General features: G+C 40.8%; 1 protein-coding gene across 5 annotated transcripts in view; it reads right to left on the minus strand.

The window, feature by feature from the left end:
- The window catches only part of GPM6B (glycoprotein M6B), a 170,612-nt gene that overhangs the window by 78,891 nt on the left and 68,126 nt on the right, over window positions 1-23,595 (minus strand). The gene's annotated exons all lie outside the window — the stretch shown is intronic.

Here is a 23,595-nt window from a genome sequence, read left to right on the forward strand (position 1 = left end):
CCCAGGCCTTCACAATATCCATTTCTCTATAGAAAACGGAAGTGCTTGCTAATCCGTTGGCCACTCAGCTATAAGTGGATTAATGCTAGTCCATTAGAAAATGGCTCCTATACATCATGTCAAATGACCAATTCCCAATATTGGAATTTATAATAAAGTCCTAAGAAGGCCCTCCAAATTACAGCTTTAACACTAGCCTAATAGCCAAGTCCTTTTTCAAGCAACTTTACAAATATGACTTGAACACTGATTTTTAAAATGCTCTCATTTTCTAGATGAGATTGGAGGTGTTTAAATTGGTATGGCCACAGACCAACAGGAACAGTATGTGCAAAGATCCTAAGGTTGGAAGAAACTTGAGAACATAAAGGAACTTAAAGCAGTGTGGCTAGAGCCCAGACAGCAAGAAAGGAAGTATTAAGAGATAAGTAGAGAAGACCAGAATGTAATGGCTCTCAGGTCAGGTGGAGTGGATGCTGTAATATATCACTCAGATTCCCCTCCTTTAGGATTGATATACTGATACCCTCAGCTGCTGGCAAAGTTTGACAGATAACAGCTTGTGGCTGAGGACTTTCTCCTAGTGATTGTACTCTACTGAAGAAAGCCCTCTTGCCCATGGTCATGTCCCTGGCTCAGGGGCATCTGGCACTCAGCGACTGGTCAATATGGGTACATAAAGACCCAGATCCCTTGTCCTCTCTCCAGCCAACCTTGCAGAGCCTTCCCACCTCCAAAGGTCCCAACAGGATAAGCTGAGACCTTGGTTGTGATGATACTGCAGCCCAACTTCTCCCTCTGCTCAGTCCCGCTTCTTTCATGCCCCTACAGGTGGTCACCCTGAAAGGAATCCTCAACAAACTTCTCCATCTCAGAGTCTACTTCCTAGGGAACCCGACCTGTGACAACAAGTCAAAGAATTTATTTAGACTTTATTTTACATGTGATGGAAGCCATTAAAGAGATTCAGTCAGGGTGTAAGATAGCAGATATGCATTTGTAAAAAGCAACAAAAAAATATTCTGCTGACTGTTTAGAGACTGAAAGAGGGAATGAAATACAACTTTACACAAACTAGAATAGCTAGAAGAAAAAAGACAACAACAAGTGTTAGTGAGGATGTGGAGAACCAAGAACTCTCATACACTGAATATAAAATGATGCAACTACTTTGGGAAACAATATGGAAGTTTCTCAAAAAGTTAAAGAGTTATATGATAATTCTGCTCCTAGGTATACACTCAAGAAAAATAAAAACTTATATCCACACAAAAACTTGTATATGAATGTCCACAGAATCTAAGCGTCCATCAACTGGTAAGTGGATAAACAAAATATGGTCAATCTACACTGTGGAACATTTTCTGACAATAAAAACAAAGTACTAATACATGGTACAATATGGATGAACCGAAAAATATGCTCAGAGAAAAAAGACAGGCACAAAAGAACATATATAAGCCCATTTACAAGCCCATTTACATAAAATGTCCAAAAAAAGCAAACAGTAGAGATGAAAACTTCATTCATGGTTCCTCAAGGAACATGGGACTGGGGATGGGAACAGGGATTAACTGTAAATAAGCTCATCGAATCTTATTGAGTGATGGAAATATTCTGGTGAATTTTATAATATGTAAATTACACCTGAATACAATTGTTTAAAAAAAATGTGAAATAGACAGGGAGTAAGGATAGTAATCCACATCAGAAATGATGGTGACTTGGACCAGGTAGAAACAGAATCTGAGAAACGTAGGCTGAATTCAAAAGTAGGCTGACACCAAGAAGATAGAATCGTCAGGGTTTCCACAAGGCATTTTCTTACCACTTTGGCTTTCTGTGAACTCTTATGGCACCAACACCCTGTCCCATCCATTTTGACATAATCACACGCTGCCTTACATTACATTCACTTGATTCTTTCATACACACAGTCATTGCCTGGAGGCCGGATGTGTACATGGGTATATCATAAACACAGACAAATGACAGGTGAAACAATTGAACATAATCAGCTCCAGGCTGGATATCATTGATTACTCTGGATTACACTAATAGTTAGCATAATGTTAAGACAATAAAACTAGCAATTACCTTCACATAGGAGTTGCTAAAGTCATCAACACAAGAAAGTAAAAATCAATTTGTTAGAACACAACTACCATAATTGATAGCAAAAAGGGAACAGAAACAGAATCAGGAAGTTGGCCAAAAGCAACATTTTTAATATATGTTATTTTGGGGGTGGGGAGAGAGTAATAAAATATAAAATAAAATATAGGCCGGGTGTGGTGGCTCATGCCTGTAATCTCAGCACTTTGGGAGGCTGAGGCGGGTGGATCTCCTGAGGTCAGGAGTTCGATACCAGCCTGGCCAACATGGTGAAACCTCATCTCTACTAAAAACACAAAAATTGGCCGGGCGCGGTGGCTCAAGCCTGTAATCCCAGCACTTTGGGAGGCCGAGACGGGCGGATCACGAGGTCAGGAGATCGAGACCATCCTGGCTAACACGGTGAAACCTCGTCTCTACTAAAAACACAAAAACTAGCCGGGCGAGGTGGCGGGCGCCTGTAGTCCCAGCTACTCGGGGGGGCTGAGGCAGGAGAATGGCGTAAAATCCGGGAGGCAGAGCTTGCAGTGAGCTGAGATCCAGCCACTGCACTCCAGCCCGGGCAGAGCGAGACTCCGCCTCAAAAAAAAAAAACAAAAAAAACAAAAAAAACAAAAATTAGCCAGGCATGGTGGCACACACCTGTAGTCCCAGCTACTCAAGAGGCTGAGGCAGGAGAATCGCTTGAACCTGGGAAGCAGAGGCTGCAGTGAGCCGAGATGGCACCACCGCGCTCCAGCCTGGGTGACAAAGCAAGACTCTGTCTCAAAAAAATAAGTAAATAAATAAAATATAGGAACGCTACTATAGTTTGGATGTTTGTCCCCTCCAAATCTCACTTTGAAATCTGATGCCAATATTGGAGATGGGGCCCAATGAGAGGTGTCTGAGTCATGGAGGTGAATCCCTCATGAAGACACTAATGTCCTCTCTGAGTGGAAGGGAGTGAGTGGGTTCTCACTCTATTAGCTCCTGAGAGAGTTGGTTGTTAAAAAAAAAAAAAAAAAGAGAGAGAGAGAGAGCCCGGTACCTCCTTCCCTTCTTTCTCTTGCTTCCTCTCTCACACTCCATGTGGTAGCTCCCTTTCCCTTCCGCCATGAGTGGAAGCTTCCTGAGGCCTTTACTGGATGCAGATGCTGGTGCCATGCTTCTTGTACAGCCTCCAGAACTGTGAGCCAAATAAACTTCTTTTCTTATAAATTACCCAGCCTTAGGTATTCCTTTATAGCAATACAAATGGAGTAGGACAAATACTTTGAACAGCATGTTTGTCTTTCTGACAGTCTGCCAAGTTACTAATTCAAGCCTTAAACCTATGTAGCACAGTAGACAGAACAAGTTCCAGGGAATGGGAGTCTGGACCTTCGTGGAACCACACATGTGAGTATGGGCAATATACTTAAGCTCTTTAATATCCAGCTTCTTTGAAAAAAATAAGAACACTAAGTATATTTCACAACGTCAATGGAAGACGTCAATGAAACTACATATAGCCTTTAGGACATGCAATGAATAAAAGTATTGTTTTTATTGCTATCGTTATTTAAAATATTTGTAATGATTCATTTTACCAATAAATTAAAACTATATTGAACTAATTTCTTTGAAAAAAAAATGAATCTAGGCCGGGCGTGGGGGCTCGTGCCTGTAATCCCAGCACTTTGGGAGGCCAAGGTGGGCAAATAACTTGAGGTCAGGCATTCGAGACCAGCCTGGCCAACATGGTGAAAACCCATCTCTACTAAAAATACAAAAATTAGCTGGGCGTGGTGGTGCATGCCTGTAGTCCCAGCTACTCAGGAGGCTGGGGCAGGAGAATTGCTTGAACCCAGGAGGCGGAGGCTGCAGTGAGCCAAGATTGTGCCACTGCACTCCAGCCTGGGCAACAGAGAGAGACTTCATCTCCAATAAATAAATAAAATAAAATAAAATTAAAAAGTTAATCTGAAAGTAATACCTCGTAGCTAATTCCCATTCCAAATCATTGAAGTATGGAACAGAATATAGATTCTGAGCCAGAGCTGGGTTCTAATTTCACCTCTGCCACTTACCAGCAAGATCACCTGTGCAGTAACTTAAACTCTAAGCCTTGGTTTCCTTACCTGTAGAGTGAGAATGATACTATCAATCTCTGAAGGTTGAGGGGAGGGTTAAATAGATGTAATACACATAAAACACCTTACACACTGCCTAGCACACAGCAGGCTCTCAGTGAACAGTAGCTATCATCATTACTCATATAAAATCATGATTATTCAAATGTCTTGCTTATGGTTCTACACCACAGAACCATATGATAATGGTTTATGATAATCACCAGACATCTCAAATAACAATCCATTTTGTTCTGGAAGGATGGATAAAGTCACCTCAGGCATGCAATGAAAAAAAAAAAACAGCTGAAATAGAGGGACAATGATCCCATCTTGCACAGTGCAGGCCTCAGTTTCTCCTGGAGAGGTCCAGTTTCCACAATTCTGATGATATAAATCTTCAAAGACAACATTTAGCTAGGGTATCACTGCCAGGAAGGTAGATTGTTTATCTCAGAGGCACCACACTTTAGAAAAGAGATCATTCTTCGCTTCTTAAAATTTCTCTTGGCAGATTTTAGAAACAGACTAATGTGTCTTCGTAGAGTAGAATCCCCCTCCCTTGACCCTCCAGCAATCATGTAACACATACCAAATTCCATGGAGATTTGCTCAGAGTTTATAAAAAATGGCATCTTTCAAATGACTACCATTGGCCTTACCTATTACAGATGAATCAAATTCCAATCCATCCTGATATCCTTAGGCAGGCCATCAACACTGATATAAGCCATAACTAAACACTACAGGTGCAGGGTCAACAAACATTTTTGTAAAGGGCCAGAATAGTCAATATTTTAGGTTTTGCGGGCCATTTGGTCTCTTTTGCAATGACTCAACTCTGCCACTGTAGCACAAAAGCAGACAAGGAGCATATGTAAAGAATGGGCATGACTATGTTCCAAGATTTTTTTTATTTACAAAAACAGGTGAATGACTCATGGGCCATACCTGATGTAAGCAAAGAGAAAAATTAAGTATGTAAAATGTTTCTTATTTCACTTACAATACCTTGATTTTGATATACCTCATCTACACTGCCTCCTTTCAGCTCTTTTCATTTGTAATTTAAAAAACTTACTAGGTAATTGACACAAAAACGAAAACAATATAAGGAAGTATACACAGAGTTCTCATTTCTGCCTTCATTCACTGTCTAACTTGCCCCCTACAGGTCACCACTTTTAACAGTTATTCAGAGCATCACATACCCTTTGCCCAGAAAAGGAGCAAACAGTACTAGACTTACTGTTCTGCACCCTGCTTTTGATTTAATTCACATGAGAAAACTTTCTATTAATCACATACAACTTCCTCGTTCTATTCCAGCTGCAGTCATTCCTAGTGTGAATGTACCCTCAGAGACTCAGCGGCCCCATACAGGACAATACTAGTTTCCGGTCTTTTGCTATTACAAATAAAGGCTGGGGGAAGAGTACAACAAAAACCTTTGTTAAAAAAAACTGGGTTTCACTCTGTCACCCAGGTTGGAGTGCAGTGGCATGATCATGGCTCACTGCAGCCTCGACCTTCAAACTCCTGGGCTCAAGTGATCCTCCCGCCTCAGCCTCCCAAGTAGCTAGGACTACAGGTGCATGCCACTGTGCCCAGCCAAAAACCTTTCATGTGTATCATTTTGTACAGGTATTGTTACAGCTACAGGATAAATTTCCAGAAGTGGGAATCCTAGATCAAAGGGTCACTGAATGTATGATCTGTGAGAAACTGACAACATGTCCTTGACAAGGGTTGTTCCATGTTGGTACTCCCACCAGAAGCACCCAGGAGTATCTTCTCACCGTGTTTTCATCAGGAAAAAAGCTGAAAACCACTTCAACTATTCACTTAGGTACCCGTGTCCTGAAGACCACCCCATGTTCTGAGATTCGACAGAAGGATCTATGGGACTTAGTATATAGTTGTACCAAAGTCAATATTTATTACAACAACTTAACAAGGATACACGGATCATAAAGGAAAAAGACATAAGCCGGGCACAGTGGCTCATGCCTTTAATCCCAACACTTTGGAAGGCTGAGGTGGGCGGATCACTTGAGTGATCACAGGAGTCCGGGACCAGCCTGGCCAATGTGGTGAAACTAAAAATACAAAAATTAGCCAGGCATGGTAGTGCATGCCTGTAATCCAGCTCCTCAGGAGGCTGAGGCAGGAGAATCGCTTGAACCTGGGAGGCAGAGGTTGCAGTGAGCTGAGGTTACTCCCTAGGCAACAGGGTGAGACTCCATCTCAAGACAAAAAAAAAAAAAAAAGGAAAAAGACACACGTGGACTCTGGAAGAATCCACATGTAGACTTCCTTAGGCTCTCTCTTTCTAAGAGATACTGCATGGGGCACACTCTGCCCCTACCAATGAAGTCACAACAACATGTGTGACGGTTCTGCCCAGGAAAGCTTGTTAGAAAGGCAGACTGGTCACGGAGGCACCCTCTGCCTAAACATATTGAAATTTCAGACTCCAGGAAGGAAAGAAGGTGTTCAGCATAAACCACAGTGTTAGCACAGTCTAGCCACCCTAAATCAGCTTTATCACTTAGGGAAAGTTCTTATCACTGCAGGGAACTGCTTACCACCAAGTTCCCGATGCCAGCCAAGGGCCGACCTTGCAAGCAGGTCTTGTTCAAGATAGTCTCAGATTGGCCAAGTCAACCCTTTTCTGTACAACCTCGCAGGATGAAATTATCTCAGGTAGGCTAGCCAGCTGGTTTGAAACTGTACTACCAGTGGCAGGAAGCAGATGTGGCTTTGGTGGAACTCTGGCTTAAGGTGACAAGTTCTGTTTGGTCAGCTGCTTGTCTGCAACCACTTCACACCATTTGAAACCAACTATGGCGCTCCAGGCACTGCTGCAGGGAAGTGTGCCTGGCATGACAACATTGTCTCCTAACAAAATTACTATTTATTTCAAGCTGCTTCTTTTAAAAAATGCCCCCATTCTGTAGAACTACAAAGGGCCAAAAAGGATCTGAGGATGGTGCTGGCTTCACAGATTTTCATGAAAGAAAGACTGTACTAGCTCAGAGAGAAAGCTGACAAGAGGAGAGATGGCTTTTGACTTAGAACTGAGATTTAAATATACAGACTCCTCAACTGGAGGTTTCTTTCTGCAGCAAGTTATCTTTCAGGGATTCTATGAAAGTACATGTTTTCTAATGCAATTACCTCCACCTGTGCTTTTAAAAAATAAATAATAAAACCAAAATTACAGCTAGACAGGAGGAATAAGTTCTAGTGTTCTATACCACTGTGGGATGGCTACAGTTAACAATATACCATTTCAAATAGCTAAGAGGATATTGAACATTCCCAACACAAGGAAGTGTTTGAGATGATGGATATGCTAATTATCCTGATCTGACTGCTAAACATTATAGGTATTGAAACATCACTATGTACTCCATGGATATGTACAATTATTATTTGTCAATTTAAAAAAGCTTTAAAAGACCTAAATTCTTCAAAGCTTTATACAGGTTTGTGAAAAGTTCTTCTCCTAACCTCTCTCAACCAATTTTAAAGTTAATTTTTAATTGAAATGTACATAAAGAAAATGTGCAAGTGAATACATCTTGCTTCATTTTCACAAAGTGGATATACCCACGTAGCCAGGTAGAGCCCCCCTTGTGTCCCTAATGCCTCCCTCATAGTAAGCCACTCCCCTTTTCTTTGACAGAGTCTCGCTCTGTCACCCAGGCTGGAGTGCAGTGGTGCGATCTCGGCTCACTGCAACCTCCACCTCCCAGGTTCAAGCGATTCTCCTGCCTCAGCCTCCCAAGCGCACGTGCCACCATGCTGTGCCACCATGCCTAGCTAATTTTTGTATTTTTAGTAGAGATGAGGTTTCGCCATGTTGGCCAGGCTTGTCTCAAACTCCTGGCTTCAAGCGATCGGCCCACCTTGGTCTCTCAAAGTGTTGAGATTATAGGCGTGAGCCACCACGCCTGGTTCCTCTGACTTTTAAGGCCACGTTAAGTTTGCTCAGTTTTGACTTTTACATAGATAGAATCCTGTGGAATGCTCCCTTTTGTGTCTGGCTTCTTTCATTCACCAACATGCTTGTGAGACTGATCTATGTTACTGTATGGTACAGTTCATTTACTCTCACTGCTATATAGAAATCCATTCTATAAATTTGCCACAGTTTACGTATCTAGTCTAATTTGAAGGACATTTGGATTATTTCCAGTTTTTGGCTACAACGAAGAGTTCAGCATTTTCATTTACTAAATGCTAGCAAAAAATTTCAAACTTGCTGAATAATCAGTGTATCGTCAAGTATGCAAATGTCAAGTTTACAACTTGATGAGTTTTACACACACACATGCATACACCTGTGTAACTGAACCCAAGAGCAAGATACAGAACATTTCTGTCACCCTAGAAGGCTCCCTGGGACAGCCCCAATTTTAAATCACTTCAAAGTGATAAGCAACTACCAATTATTTAAACCCCATGGCACAGCCTCCGTTGAGGTGGTGCAGTGAACATGGCTAAGCCACCAGTTCTAGTACAGATTCTGTCATTTGCTTGCGGCCTTCCAAAGGTCACTCTCAGCTTCAGTTTCATCATCTACAAAATGAACGGGTAGAACTAGATGGATCCCAGGGCCCTTGCAGCTGTACAATTCTAACAGTCGAAGAGAACCACCACCTCCCTGCCAGTACTGAGTTCTTAAGCCCAAATTCTTCTTGCTATTTTATCCTGTAAAGATGAGGTAAAGTTAATCACCATTTCCCACATATTAACTCTCTGGTTTCTTACATATCATTATTAAATTATCCTTCTGTCTTTTCTTCAGGTTGAACAATTGCCGCTCTTTAAAATCCTCCCCATGTTGGCTCTATTCCAAGTCTTTGTGGCTTTCTAGTTCTCTACATGCTCATAGAAACTAAAGAGTCCCAACAGGATATAATATTTTAGTAATGGTGACCAAAGGCAATAACAGAAAGAGAAGCCCAGACAATGAATACCTCCTCCAGAGCTTTCCCATTCAAAGTGTGGGCTACAACCAGCAGCAGCAGCAGCAGCACTGGGATCTCAAGACAATTGTAAATCTTCATGCCCATCCTCAGACCCCTCTGAATCAGAATCTGCATTTTAACAAGATCCCCAGGTGGTCCTAGGCACAGTGAAATTTGGAAAGCAAGAATGCTATTCTTAAATCTTCAGAAGAGATGTTTTATTAGTTTCCTATGGCTGTTGTAACAAATGACCACAGATTTAATTGCTTAAAACAATGCAAATTTATTCTCTGAAAGTTCTTGAGGCCACAAGTTCAAAATCAGTTCTGCTAGGCTGAAGTCAAGGTGTCTGCAGGGCACCCCCCCTTTTTTTTTTTTTTTTTTTTTGACAGGTTCTCACTCTGTCACCCAGGCTGGAGTGCAGAGGTGCAATCACAGCTCACTGCAGCCTTGACCTCCTGGGCTCATGCAATCCTCCTGACTCAGCCTCCCAAGTAGCTGCGATTACAGGCACGCGCCACCATGCCCAGCTACTTTTTGTATTTTTTGTAGAGACAGGGTTTTGCCATATTGTCCAGGCTGGGGGGCTGAGTTCTTATGGAGGCTCTAAAGGAGAATCAGTTTCCTTGCTTTTTTCAGCTTCTACTCACCTCTTATAATCTGTGGCTTGTGGCCCCTTCTCCATCTTCAAAGTCAGCAACATAACATCTTTCTAATCTTTGTCTTTCTAATCTCTGCTTTCATCCTCACATCTCCTTCTGACTCTCCTGCCGCCTCCTTATAATGATGCTGTGACGACACTGGGCCCACTGAGATAATCCAGAGTAATCTCCCCATCTTGAGATCCTTAACTTAATCACATCTGCAAAGTCTCTTTTGCCATATAAGGGAACATATTCACAGGTTTCATGGCTTATGACCTGGACATCTAGGGGGGCCATTGTTCAGCCTACCACAGATAAGACAGAAGAGAAATTGAATAGAGGCAATAATTATTAGCCAACCTCACTTAATTACTTATCACTTATATAGACACAATCCATATAAAGAAGCCAAAAGTATAGAAAATGTCTATGTCATATATAACTTTCCACCTTAAGAGAAAGCAATAAAGGACCCCCGGTTTTAAGCCCACAAGGTCTGAATTTTCTTTCCTCTTAGAATCATATCATCTTAGATCTGGAAGAAACTGTGATAGTAAGTTGCTTCAATTTCTGTACTGTCAAAAAGAAACTGACATATTGGCAGACTAATGCCCTCCCACAATAGAGACTAGCATGTTTTCCATAACCCAATAGCACCTCTTTAGAATGTTTTAAGAAAGGACCTGGGTTTGTTTCATGGAACAGAATGCTATTTGATCTTTTGGTAATTGCATGTTATCTAAAACTGAAATTGCCTAATTTCATTATTTCAATAAGCATTTCTTGAGCACCAACTGTGCAGTGGTAGGTGCTAGGGTACACCAAGATACAAAATTCCTGGTTCTTCTGAAGTTTGCACTTCAGTGAGGTAAACAAGTAAGCAAAGTTTTGTATTGCAAGCATACAGTATGAGCAATACTGCAATAAGGATTACTTCATGAGTAATTCAGCCACTATGACCACCTTCCATGTGCCAGAAACTGAAAGAATACCAGGAAGCACAGAGAAGGGAGGACCTAACTCTGCACTACATGCATTGACCATCAAGTGCTGTGTATATAACAGGCAAGGAGAAGCACTGTTTATTGCAGGTCTGAAAAGACTCCGTTTTGTATGAGAAGTGCTTTTTACATCTGTGCTTGTGATAAGGCATCCTACTGCTTAAGTTCTCTTGGAAACAACAACAACAAAAATCCTACTTCTCTGTCAGCATTGAATATCTGTGCCTTGTCATCTCCCTTAAGAGTATCTTTTTCCCCTTTGGCTCTCTCTACACCTCTCCGGCCACCTCTGGATCTTCTGTTCGTTCCCCTCTCTGAAGTTCATAATTACTCAGATCACAATCAGTAGTGTGCTGGTAAATGGTTGACAACTGGCTAGTGGGGTGGGTAGGAAGTTGGGGGAAGAAAGATTCCCAAAATGATTGTCAACTTGCACGTTGTAAATATTCCCACCGTGGCCAATCTCAGGCAACAAACGAAACATCACTAAATTCAGAATTGGAAGACGACATAATCGGGGCAAGAACCAGTACACACAAGCTCCAGGCTGGAGAATTGGGAACACTCTGCAACCTTATTTGTGAAGTTGACAGACCTCAAAGTCCTCGAGTCTTTCCAACATACCCCAGTCCAGCCATTTTTATATATGTATTGTGACTGCCACATCTCTGCTCAAATTATCTCCAGAAAACTTATCCAACACTTTCAAGTCTTATTTCTGTCAGAGGCCTTCCCTGACCACCCCTAAATTCTCTCCCCCTTCTTTTTGACCTGCCCTAATACTCACCTGTGACACATATCCTCAATTCTCATGGGATTTCTTGATGGTTTAGTGTATATAAACTATCTGCAATTGCTCTACAATTTCTCTAAGATACAGACTATCACAGGTCCCTTTGGCATCATCCACTGTACCTTTCATAGGCAGGTGTATGAAGAGTGCTCAATAGCACCTGCATTAAGTTTCCTTTGAAATAATCTAAGTAGCTCTGAAAACCCAAGCTGCATAAAACCCATTCAACCGTTCTAAAATACGAGAAAGTCAAATGTTATACAACCTTACAATTTGCAGCAAGTGTGTTTTTCTAGCTTTGAGGTATAATTTACATGCATTAAACTTCACCCATTTTTAAGTGTACAATTTTATGAAATTTAGTAATCATATGCAGTTGTGTGATCACCACAATCAAGATACAGATCAGTTCCCCCACTTTACAAAGTTTCCTAGTACTTTTCTGCAGCTGATCTCCTTCCCCAACCTCTGGCAACCACTGATCTGCCTTTTGTTGCCACAGTTAGGCATTCCTTCTTTTTTTTAATGCATCAAATTTATAGAGAACTCAATTTGTTAGGCTTTTCTAGAATGTTATATAAATGAAATCATACAGTATATTTGTGTTTATATTTCTTCACTTAACATAATGCTTGAGATTTTTCCACATTTTTGTGTGTAACCATGTCCTTTTTTTCATTGCTGAGTAGTATTCTATAGTATGAATATACCACAATTATTCTTTAAATCTATTTACCAGTTGAAGGACATGTGGGCTGTCTTCAGTTTGGAGCTATTATGAATCATGCTGCCATGAAGTCTTTGTGTACAGAGATTTTTATTTTTTTTACATCATTTATTGAGTTCTTTTATATACCAGACACGATTATATATGCAATATAACTACCATCTCAATTAATGCTAACATCTACCCTAAGAGATGGATAGTTCTTGTTCATCTACAAAAAAAAGTGAAGTTGCACAAGTTTATACACCTAGGAAGTAGAGGAGTCCGGATTTGAACCCAGCTAATCCATACAGTTGTCATGGGGATTAGATGAGTTAATATAAATAATGTGCCTAGAATAGCAAATGTTCAATAAATGTCAGCTATTATAACTATGCTCTTTCCCCTACACGATCCTACCACCCACAGAGTATTCAATAGTGCTGGAAAGTGAGGATGTACAGCTACTGAAATAAATGAATAGGGCACCTCACTAATACATGCTTGTCAGTTGCATCATTCCTTTTCTCGACTCTCTTTTCTTCCCCATACACCATTCCCGTACCAGGTTAAAAAAGAAATCCATGTTTTATCACCTCAGCAACTGATATCACACAGTAGTGACAATGGATACATCACTTGGTGCTAACATGCAAGCTAAGAAAAATATTTCACAATGAATTGAAAGAAAAACTGTATCAGTTGGCCAGGTGGCTTTTACACAGGAAGGAATTTTAGAAGGAAAAACAAGGCAATCTTCACTAGAATTTTTATTCATCATTAACCTCTCTCTTCTCCTTTATTTCAGTTTTGTAGATTTTAAGCATAGTACGCAAAGATGTTACATAAACCTTGCTGGGAAGAGTAAAATATGACTGTCATTTAAAATGTACACGAATGTTATAACACTCTTTGGTATGGTGAAAGATTCAGTATAAGAAATGGCTCCCATGTGGAGTCCAATCAAGGCAAAACAGTCACTACAATCCCAAAACAAGTGGGTTGTTTTTTTTTTTTTTTGCTTTCAAAGAATCACACAAAACAAGCTATGCTGAAAACACTGTAGGAAGGTATTCTTATTCTTAAGGATTGTCAACTCTGACCCTTTTCATACTACCAGGTAACCATTTTTGGCAACTGTAAGGAGATTTTTCCCACCTGAATATGAGACCATTAACACAAAAATACATTTTTTATTTTGTATTTTTTTTTGAGACGGAGTCTCGCTCTGTTGCCCAGGCTGGAGTGCAGTGGCCCGATCTCAGCGGCCGGATCTCAGCTCACTGCAAGCTCCGCCTCCTGGGCTTACACCATTCTCCTGCCTCAGCCTCCTGAGTAGCTGGGACTACAGGCGCCCACCACCTCACCCGGCTAGTTTTTTGTATTTTTTAGTAGAGACGGGGTTTCATCATGTTAGCCAGGATGGTCTTGATCTCCTGACCTCATGATCCGCCCGTCTCAGCCTCCCAAAGTGCTGGGATTACAGGCTTGAGCCACCGCGCCTGGTCTTCATTTTCTTTTAATATTTTATTTTTTTATTTCAGTAGGCTTTTGGGGAACAGGTAGTGTTTGGTTACACGAATAATTTCTTTAGTGGTAATTTCTGAGATTTTGGTACACCCATCACCCAAGCAGTGTACACTGTACCCAATGTGTAGTCTTTTATCCCTTGCCACCCCCAACCTTTCCTCCCGAGTCCCCAAAGCCCAGTGTATCACTCTTATGCCTTTGCATCCTCATAACTTAGCTTCCACATATAAGTGAGAACATGTGATGTTTGGTTTTCCATTCCTGAGTTACTTCATTTAGAATAATTCCCTCCAATTCCATCCAGGTTGACGCGAATGCCATTGTTTAGTTCTTTTATATGGCTGAGTATTCCATGGAATGAATGAGTATATGTATGTGTGTGTGTATCACACACACATATATATACATACATATATACACATATATACATATACACACATATGCACATATATACATACATATACACACACACATATATATACACACACACATACACACACCTCATTTTCTTTATCCACTCGTTGATGGGCACTTGGACTGGTTCCATATTTTTGCAATTGCAAATTGTGCTGCTATAAACATGCATGTGCAAGTATCTTTTTCATGATTTTTCTTCCCCTGGGTAGATAGCTAATAGTGGAATTGTTGAATCAAATAGTAGATCTACTTTTAGTTCTTTAAGCAATCTCCATGCTATTTCCATAGTGGTTGTACTAGTTTACGTTCCCATCAGCAGCGTAGAAGTGTTCCCTTTCACTGCATCCACACCAACATCTATTATTTTTTTATTTACAAAAATTCATTTTCTATGTTCAAAATAATTCAGATAAAAATTCAACTGTAGATCATTTCCTCTATTACTATTTTGGCTCTCAGTGATATTTCTTGGCAATCACGATAAATATTTTGGAACTGAAAAAGCTAACGCATACTATGCTTTCAAATGGACTCTCAGGATTCAATATTGAACCTAATCAAATAAGAAAAATCTGTTTTAGGCTCTTAGTCTTCTAATTAATTTGTTAATTGAAAAAGTAACCTAGACGGATTCAATTAACAGAAGTAATATACACAGACAGTAACAAACTCACAACAGAAATAAAGGGTATATAGTGAATAGTAAATCCCTAACATGGGTTTCCTGGCCATGAATCCCTCCAGAATCGTAAGCCGAATCTGCACACATTTGTATAGACACTTTTCAGGGAAGAGGGTTTATAACTTCTCACCAGATTCTTCAGGAACCCACGATTCACAAATGGCGAGAATCAACAATCTAGTTCATCTGGCTCAGTACAGCTCAGTGGGGTTAAATCTAAAGGTAGAGGTGAGTGTGAATGAGTGTACAAGTGAGCATGTAAATGTGTCTGTGCGTGGGGTGGGGGTGAGGGGGGTGTAGTGACAGGGTCATGGATTAAGTTCTTAAGTCAGTAGATAAGGCAAAAATGCCACAGTCTATTAAGTGGATCTTGGTTTTTGGAGGCTCAAAGGCAACAACAACAGGGCCGGGCGTGGTGGCTCAAGCCTATAATCACAGCACTTTGGGAGGCTGAGGCAGGCAGATCACAAGGTCAGGAGATCGAGACCATCCTGGCTAACACGGTGAAACCCTGTCTCTACTAAAAATACGAAAAATTAGCCGAGCGTGGTGGCGGGCACCTGTAGTCCCAGCTACTCGGGAGGCTGAGGCAAGAGAATGGTGGGAATCCAGGAGGCGGAGCTTGCAATGAACCGAGATCGCACCACTGCACTCCAGCCTGGGCAACAAAGTGAGACTCCGTCTCAAAAAAAAAAAAGCAACAACAACAGCAACAACAAAGACCCTTCCGGTTGGTTTTCAGCTGTCACCCTTGCTTCCTGGAGGCAAGGTAGTCAAGACCCATGTTGAAAGAGGGGACGGACAATGGGGTAAACCACTGGCCCTTTTCTCTCTTCTGCTGAGATCATTCATGTGCCTGAGTTTGTGAGAGTTAACTACAAACATCAGGGTACTCACTGGAGTCGGGGAATGTTTATTCTGATGACAACAGAGCGCTCAGCAGTCTTGGCTTCTGTGACTTCTTAAAAATCAACCCATGGCTTCCGCTTTAAATCCCAAACACTATTTTCATAGCATTAGATGACAGGAGCAACAAGGTGGGTAGGTGGGCAATATGAAGCAGTGGTAATACATAAAAGTCCATTTTAGAGCTTTTGGAAAATAAGCAAATGAGAAAAGTATTATGAATATGAACCCCTCTCCAAGAGCTGTCTCTTTCACTTTTGATTTAATTTGTAGAAATATTCTTTACTTTTTTTTTTTTTTTTGATACAGGGTCTCTCTCTGCCACCCAGACTGGAGTGCAATGGCACAATCATGGCTCACTGCAGCCTTGACTTCCTGAGCTCAAGTGACCCTCCCACCCCAGCCTCCCCAGTAGCTGGGACTATCGGTGCATGCCACCATACCTGGCTAACTTTTGTGATTTTGTGTGTGTGTGTGTGTGGAGATGGGGTTTCGCTACATTGCCTAGGTTGGTCTCAAATTCCAAGGTTCAGGCAATCCTCCCACCTCGGCCTCCCAAAGTGCTGGGATTATAGGTGTCCGCCACCACACCCAGCTGGAAATACACTTTAAAAATTGGTATAATTGTAGAAAGACACATAGCCTTAAAATAATCTGCCCTCTCATCTGTCTTCAATACCACCAATATTTTGCATCTTGGATAAGCAGTAGGCAGAATCTTCAGGAAGAGCATCCTCCTCAGTTCTGCTCTGACAAGGGATCTTGAACATTTTTACATATTCCATAAATAATTTCACCAAAACACCCTCCAGGGGCAATCTTTGAAAAATGAGCAGCAAAAGATACAGATAATTTCACACAATCTTAACACATTTCATTTCTGGATAAGAACAAATGTCCTATCCACATGCTACGACTATTGGAAGAAAAAAATTACTGAGCTGCATTTTAGTCACTTGGGCCAGAGTAACTGTTTCTGTCTCCTATAAAAATGGTAGATGACAATGCCACACCACGCACAGTGGTTTCCAAGACAGACTCAGTGAAAACTATGCTTGAAGACAGCAGGGATTCAGCCCCAGAGAAAACCACAAAAGCTATCACACCACAAGCAAAAGTAAGCTAGGAGTAGTTATTCAGATACCAAAGTGGCAATTGTGTGACCTTTTTCCATGCTGGCTGCTTCCCAGGGCTCATTATGAGAAAGGTTGTTCTTTCTCTCTTCTGAAATGAATGCAGCTTTTGAAAACACTTTCTAGTTCCATTTGGTCCCAGCGCCGAGAGATTATTTTAACCATGATCTCCTAATGGGAAATTCACTCACTTTCTTCCCAGAGAAAGACTGCCTTGTGATAATTATAGCAGTTTTCAAAACTCCAGGATGTGTGGCATTTTGAAAGGAAAGGTCTTTGGCAAAACAACAAAGAAATAATTTCTTTTTGGTCCATTCTGGTCCCTTTTCAAGTCTGCAGTGAAATGGTGAAAGGAATCAGAGAGAAAACATTCATGTTGCAGTTTCATAATTTGTATCATAATGTGATAATCAAATCAGTGTTTTCGCGAAAGCAATTTATGATATCTTCTTTTACTATATTCAGAATTGAAAACAAACGATAGCAGGCTATGGTTCATTTTTTCTGGAAAGCAGTAAAAGGTTAGTGAAGACAAGAGAAAAAGTTGTTATAGATTGAACCAACAGAGTAACATTGAAAAGGTCATCTGATGCTTGATTCTCCCACTTTGTAGTACAAAGGACCATGGGAAATCTGCAAGAGCCTTGAGGAATCTGAAAGAATCAATGCTGTCCCTTCACCTTCTGCCATCTCTCCAAGGACATGCAGAGTAATGTAAATAAATCAGCCAAGCAGATCTGCAGTGTCTTATTCAGCGAAAAAGCAGAGTCGCTGATTCTGAATCGCCTTGACTAGCATTGCTGCCAATTCCCTCTTGTAGAAAGCACGCCATGGGGGATGCTGCACTAGACCCAATGCAGACCCCGCCTTGGGCACCAAGCTGGGGAAGTGAAAGGAATCTTGGGAGGACACTGACATGACTTGCACATTAGGTGGTGGAACCCAGGGGCTAGTGCCCAGGCACGTGGGGCACAGTAAAGGGCATAGCTCTGACTTCAGCATATTCCAAATGTTCCAAAAATGCAAATTAGATTCCAGGGTTGGAGTTTTTAAAGGAAGGCTGCTTTAGAGGATTTGGATGATGTCAGAAATGATGTTCTGGAAATATATTCATGGGTGAGCCCCACAGAGAAACATAAGGAAGTGCAGGAAGTTGGAGTGGCTTATGGGAATCACCCTTCCCACATACTGTCTATGAAAGACAGAGAATGGCACGAATTAAAGGGCAAACAAGGATTTCAGGGGAGAAAGTCAGAAAGGTGTGCTTCCAAAGTATAGCAAAGTACAGGTCCCCACTTATCCATGAGGTATACATTCCAAGACCCCCAGTAGATGCCTAAAACTGCAAATAGTACCAAACCCCATATACAGTGTTTTTCCCTGTATATACATACAATAACATTTCATTTATAAATTAGGCACAGTGAGAAATTAGCAACAATAACTAATAATAGATCAACTATAATATACTGTAATAAAAGTTATGTGAACGTAATCTCTCTCTTATCTTATTGTTCTGTACTTACCTATTTTGGACCACTGTTGACCACAGGTCACTGACACCATGGAGAGTGAAACCGTGAATAAAGAGGGACTACGGTATGTGATGAATGCAGCAAAGATTGTGTAGTGAAAAAGCTGGGAGACGTCCAGCTTGGTCATGAACAGGCTCCACAACTTGAAAAAGTCACCCAACCCTCCATGTCACTAAATGCAAGTTCAATTCCACTTCTTTGTTTCTAAAGTACAGGTAGGTAACTCATTGGCTCACAGGGTGGTTGTAAAGATCACATGCACATGCGGGTACTTCATAAACTGCAAAGCAGTTCATGACATTGTGATAAAGAAGAGTAAAGAGGTCACAGTCCAAATTCACGGATTTATGTTCCCATTACAACAGGCAAAAGAAACCCCATTCTCAGCCAAGCACGGTGGTCCGTGCCTGTAGTCCCAGCACTTTGGGAGCCTGAGGCTGGCAGATCACTGGAGCCCAGGAATGCAAGACCAGACTGGACCACATGGTAAAACCCCATCTCTATAAAAAAAAACAACAAAAAAAAAAAAAAAAAAAAAAAAAGTATTAGCTGGGCATGGTGGTACACACCTATAGCCCCAGCTACTCGGGAGGCTGAGGCAGGAGGATCACTTGAGTCCAAGAGATCAAGGCTGCAGTGAGCTGAGATTGTACCACTGCTCTCCACCCTGGGTGACAGAGCAAGACCCTGTCTCAAAAAGAAAAAATAAGAAATGAAAGGAAAAAACCCCATTCTCTTCTCAACTTCACTTTGCTTCTGACTGCTTGGATAAAAACACAGAATACTATTCAGCTATTAAAGAAACAATAAAATCCTGTCATTTTTGACAACATGGATACACCTGGAGAACATCATGTTAAGTGAAATAAATAAGCCAGGCAAAGAAAGACAAATACCTCATGATCCTGCTCATATGTGGAATTTTTAAAAGTTGAGCTCATAAAAGTAGAGAATTGGATAGAGGTGACTAGGGGCTATGGAGGGTTATGGTGAGGGGTGTTAGAATTAGCAAGAGGTCGCTCAATGGGTACAACACTACCAGTTAGGAGGAATAAGTTCTGGTGTTCTGATGCACACTGGAATGACTATAGTTAACAACGTACATTTCAAAAAAGCTAGAAGACAGGAATTTGAATGTTCTCACCACAAAGAAGCAATAAATGTTTGAGGTGATGGATATACTAATTACCCTGATTTGATTATTACACAATGCATTAATGTACAGAAATATCACATTATACCCCATAAATATGTATAATTATTACATGTCAAAGATTTAAAAACTTAAAAATACATATATTTTTTAAAAAACAATGCGCTTCAGCCAAGAAAGAGTAGACAAAAAAAAAAAATATAGGAAGAGAGAACTGAGGTCCCAAATTGATTAGAAGATATTCTAATAAATTTTAGCATTACAGTGAAGACAAATTATACCCAGATGCTTGGAGAACTTGAAGATAAAATAAATCCTCCCCTGTAATATGAATGGAGTCAGAGAAATGCATTTGCAGTTTCCAAAAGGGAAAAGGAAAAAAATATGCTTCAAAAACCACAGATTGGTGAATCTGATATACATGCTAGTCAAGAGTCTAGCAGAGACAACTGAAGAATGTTCTGCGAGCACTTAGAACATTCAGTGACTATTAAATGCAAGATCAGCCTCTCTTGCTTTCACTTGATACGGTCAGATTCTTAGGCTGAGGGAAATTCTCTAGACACAAACTATGTGAATCATGATGAGGCATTGATATTTTTGTTTTTCTTTTGAGACAGGGTCTCACTCTGTCACCCAGGCTAGAGTACAGTAGAGCAATCACAGCTTACTGTAGCCTCAGTCTCCTGGAGAATCAAGAGATTCTCCCACCTCAGCCTCCCAAGCAGCTGGGGCTACAAGCGTGTGCCACCACGCCTGGTTAATTTTTGTATCTTTTGTAGAGATGGGGTTTTGCCGCGTTGCCCCAGCTGGTCTTGAACTCCTGGGCTCAAGCGATCCACCCACCTCAGCCTCCCAAAATGCTGGGACTACAAGCATGAGCCACTGTGCCTGGCAGGAAAGGCATTTGTAAGGGCTTTCCAGCTGTTCTTGTTCACAAGGGAATGTAGAGGGGAAGATCTTTAGTGAGGCTGATTCACAACAGATCTCAGGGTAATAAAGTATGAAACTGCCAAGCAGTCTCCAGTGATGGGCATGGTGTGGGGGTGGCACTTTCCCTATTTTGCCCTGCTTATCAATGGTTCAGATGAAGTTAATCACATCTTCATGATCAAGTCTGCAGGTAACAAGAAGCTAGGAAGTGAGGCCAACCCATTCAACAACAAAATTACCAGATGCTGAAAGGAAGGCAACCCAGGAAGATGAGGATGACCTGAAAAGGTCATGGGAACAAACAGTTGGATCCTACACTTGGGTCTCAGCAACCAAATGCATGATTTCAAGATGGGGGTGAGGGAAGGTGGTGGTGGAACAGGCTCAGTAGCAGCACAGAAGAGACTGAAAAGGCTTAGTTGATATAATCATCAACTTGAGTCCAAATGATGTGTTCACCCAAAAGGCCAATTAGACGAAAAACATGGATCCCAGATGATATCTGTTGCTCAGTGTTCTGTTCTGGACGTGGAGTTCTAGAATAACCATGAGGTAGCTACTGGAAGGGCCAGTGAGAAGACCAGAAACTATGCACATGAGTATCTAGCATGGTGAGGGGAGTTAGAAGCGCCTCTTTCTCAACTCTTAAGATTCAGTGAAATGTCACGTTCAGGTGAAAACACCAGAATATGGAGGAAGATTCAGGCTGGGCAAAGAATTTTCCAGAAAGTCAAAAGTTGCTCACAGACATTTAAATTGTGTGTGTATGTGTGTGTGTGTGTGAAGGTACTGCTGGAAAAGAGTTACGTAAATGACAGGAAGAAATGCTTTGTATTAATAACTTAGATAACAAGAACTGAAAATTGCTAGATTTCAAAAATAAAAGGCCAACACCTCAGCAAAGAGTAAGATGACAGAGTTGGTTTGGTTTCTGGATTTTGAAGGACATCTTCACAACTGTATATAACTGTAGGACTTTTAAATCTGATCCAAGTCCTGGGTTTTTCTTGCATTTCCTTATATTCCCATAACACTAATAGAACATGAATTAGATATGTAAATCAGCTCTCACTAAAGCGAAATGCAAGATCTTAGTCATCTTAGATAAAATTGTCTGTTGTTGGTTATTAACCAGCCTACATATAAAAGAATAACTTTTAAAATGGGATGGTTGCATAAGAGTTTTTCTTTACCCCTTGGGTCAAATGAGGGGAAATTCCATGGCACAGAATAAAATGTATGCTGTTTCCACAGAAAATATTCTGTTTCCAACAAAGTTTGGCAATAGCATTCTTGGACAACTAATATCTTTCTTTTCTCACATTTATTCAATAAAGCAATTCACTGCACAACTCCCTGAAGTGGTGGTTATTGATTTGAACATCACATAACCCACATTTTTTCCCTCTCTGGGACTCTGAGGACATTTCTTGCCTTAACACTAAAGACATTCCAAAGTGGCTAATCATGTATATAAGTACACAACACTGTTTGGGATGCTTGGAGATGGGGTCAACTCTTTATCCTAAGAGTATCTTCTGGAGCAATGGATGCATAGAACATGGGAGGCTGGAAGGGTAGTCTACCCTAGTATTCAACCAAGCCCATCAGAATAATAGTCCAAAAGGTATTAGGTGTCCATCGACTGAATGAATAAATAAATGTGGTCCATATTCATACAACAGAATGTTATTGGGCCACAAATAGGAATGAAGTACTGACACAAGCTACCATATGGATAAACCTCAGAAAAACTATGCGAAGTGAAAGAAGCCAGACACAAAAGATCACATATGATTCCATTTAAAATAAATGTGTGGAATAGGAAAACCTATAGAGACAGAAAGGAAAAAATGGTTGCTTGGCAGCAGTTGGTGGGGTGGGATATCGAGCGACAGCAAATGAATATAGTTTTTTTTTTTTTTAAAGGGGACAAAAACGTTCCAAAATTAGATTGTGATGATGGTGGTGCAACCCTGTAAATATTCTAAAACACAGTGAATTATACACTTTAAATAGGTGAACTGTATGTTATGTAAATTATATCTCAATATAGCTATAAAAACATAAGGGAGTTTTGACAAAACCATAGGGGCATCAACTTGTAATCTACGATTGTCCAGTTTGGTTCCGATTGTCGAACCAATGATCTCCCCTTGGACTTCTTTACTCTCCTTCCAGAATGCCCTCGTTCATTGACATTTCAATGATCTTCCATTCATTTTCATAATTTAACCTTTTGTTGGTTTTGAGATAAATTCAGACTTTCAGCAGTGTTGCAAAAATATTACAGAAGAGTTCCAATACATCCTTCACTGAGCTTCTCCTTATGTTAACATCTTACATAACTACAGAACATTTATCAAAACTAAGAAATCAGCCTTGGCACAATGCTGTTAACTAAAGCACAGAACTTATTTGGATTTCACCAGTTTTCCCACTAATGCCCCTTTTCCATTCCAGGATACAATTCAGAATCTTGTGCTGCATTTAGTTGTCCTGTCGTCTCCTTAGTCTTCTTCAATCTGTGCAAATTCCCCAGTCTTTACACTTGTTTTTCATGACCTTGACTCTTTTGAAGAGTATTAGTCACAAATTTTGTAGAATATCCCTCAATTTGGTTTTGTCTGTTGTTTCCTCATGATTCAGCTGGGGTTATGCATCACTTGGAAGGAAACCAGAGTAGTAATACTGTATCCTTTGCAATGCATTGCATGGGGGGCAAATGGTGTTGATGCAGGTTACTCATGACATTAACCTTGATCACTTGGCTAAGGTGGCATCTGCCTAGAGATGCCACAAGTAGAATTTAAGACTGATTTTCATGCACTCAACAAATAGTTATTTACCGTTTACCACGTGCCAGAGATAATGTCAGTCTCTACAGCAATGATGTTCATTCCTGTCTGAAAACAAAGATCATCTGTGAAGCCTTTTAAACGTACACATTCTAGGGCTCATTCCCTTAAGATTCT

The sequence above is a fragment of the Colobus angolensis genome, unplaced genomic scaffold, assembly GCF_000951035.1.
Source record: "Colobus angolensis palliatus isolate OR3802 unplaced genomic scaffold, Cang.pa_1.0 Scaffold450, whole genome shotgun sequence".
NCBI lineage: Eukaryota > Metazoa > Chordata > Mammalia > Primates > Cercopithecidae > Colobus > Colobus angolensis.